We start from the raw sequence: 1,999 nt of genomic DNA, 5'->3' as shown, positions 1-1,999 counted from the left end.
ATCACAAGATCGAACCACCTTAGTGGACCCATTGTCTAGTTTGATGTTCTCCCGTCCCAGCCAGTGCCCCACGACTGGTATATAAAAAACACGTGGTATGCACTATCCTGTTTGATGGAAGTGCATATAAAAGATCCTTCGCTACTAATGACAAATTATGCGGCGAGTTTCCACCAAGACTATACGTCAGAATTACCAAATGTTTAACATCCAACAGCCGATGAACAATCCATTGACTCTACTGGTGTCGTTAAACAAAATATACTTGTTACAACATCGGTCTTGCACTAAGGGGTGTATTTTTGAAGGATGTGTATAAAGCTATTGTTGGTTATACTTGAATGAGCACACAACAGCGATATCCATTATTAGTAACACACCGCATTCCGGGTGGTGAAGACGCAGACTACATGTACAGTTGTAGGTCAGAGATAACTGATGCTCACTGGACCGGTAGATCAGGAAAGTAAAGGAAGGGTTTTCTTTACAGCACCTATGCATATTTGAAACTACGGCGAAGTTGTACCTAATCTTGATTTTATTTTAACACTTGGTCAAAAAACAGATAGACCGGTGTGTGTGTGTGTGTGTGTGTGTGTGTGTGTGTGTGTGTGTGTGTGTGTGTGTGTTGGAGAATATATATTTACACACACACACACACACACACACACATACTCTCACACACACACACACACACACAGAGAGAGAGAGAGAGAGAGAGAGAGGAGAGAGAGAGAGAGAGAGAGAGAGAGAGAGAGAGAGAGAGCGCGAATGAGATAAGGAGACAGATAAATGAAATCCATTTCCGTTACATATATAACTTCTATCGAAAAAGCAACATGGTAGTACATACCACAGCCTTTGATATACCAATCGTGGTGCACTGGCTAGAACGGGAAATAGCCCAATGGGCCAACCGACGGAGGTCGATCCCAAACCGACCGCGCATCGAGCGAGCGCTTTACCACTGGGTTACGTCCCGCCGTGTACGTTTTTAAAGACAGGATAGTAGATATACCAATCGTAGAACATAGGCTAGGATGGGACAAATCCCGAGTCCAGCGATATATCGATCGCATGTTCGATCATATCTCAGGCAAGAGTTGTACATCCCTACCCCATAGCCAGCTATTAAAATAAAGCATCTACTCCAGCAGTTACCCAAATCCAGCGTGGAACTCTGCTTCTGTTGCCTCTAGAACAAGTGGAACAGCGATAATGTTCTGTGCAGGTATATTAATTATATACTGAAATGAGCTAGCGTATGGTATAGATAACAATGCAGCTGCTAGTTTGGCGTGGGCTGCTTTAGTAAACGTGCTTGAAAACATGAATGTTCCTGACAAAATATATTGAATTTTAAAGGTAATTTTCTTTCCTACACTGCTCTGGCTGGGTTATGAAGCATACCTAAACATACTATTGTACATTACCAATTTAATTTAAAATTAATTTTGAAGTTTCTTCTCTCCAATGCATAAAACAATACCAATAGAGCAAACGTTTATGACTTTATTGTATACAATTACCTGTTATTCGGCTACAAGATATGTCATGCAAATGTATCTTACTTTGTACAAAATATACATTTATAAGTGTTTAATAGAAACTACAACAATATATGACTCCTACACTCACTACCTCACACATGACATCACTCACTGAATCATTCATACGCATACACCCACCCCCACACACCCGTACACCCCCTCCCCACACCCACAAATGTATCACACGATATGTTCTCCAACTTGAATTCTAAACTTATATTACAAGTAATATTTCCACATATAATATCTGGAAATAAGCTACGATATATCAGTTGACAAATATTTTCTGACCTATGCTATCTAAACATCAATATTTCATAATGTTTTAACAGTGTTTCATGAGTGAATGCCATCATAGCTATATATATTCCATTGAGCTCTACTTTGTGCAAGTTTTGGGTTTTGTAAGCTTGCATTGGGAGTAGCAGTCCTCCTACGGGCGATGCAAA

General features: G+C 40.2%; 1 protein-coding gene across 1 annotated transcript in view; it reads right to left on the bottom strand.

The window, feature by feature from the left end:
• Window positions 1–1,730: 1,730 nt before the first annotated feature.
• Window positions 1,731–1,999, bottom strand: part of LOC121386191 (hybrid signal transduction histidine kinase E-like) — a 4,972-nt gene continuing 4,703 nt past the window's right edge. The window contains exon 5 of the mRNA XM_041517024.1: window positions 1,731–1,999. This exon is cut by the window's right edge and continues 498 nt beyond it. The gene's annotated coding sequence lies outside the window, so the exon portion shown is untranslated.

The sequence above is a fragment of the Gigantopelta aegis genome, chromosome 12 (genome assembly GCF_016097555.1).
Source record: "Gigantopelta aegis isolate Gae_Host chromosome 12, Gae_host_genome, whole genome shotgun sequence".
Classification (NCBI taxonomy): domain Eukaryota; kingdom Metazoa; phylum Mollusca; class Gastropoda; order Neomphalida; family Peltospiridae; genus Gigantopelta; species Gigantopelta aegis.
This window is presented reverse-complemented; position numbering and strand designations above follow the sequence as displayed.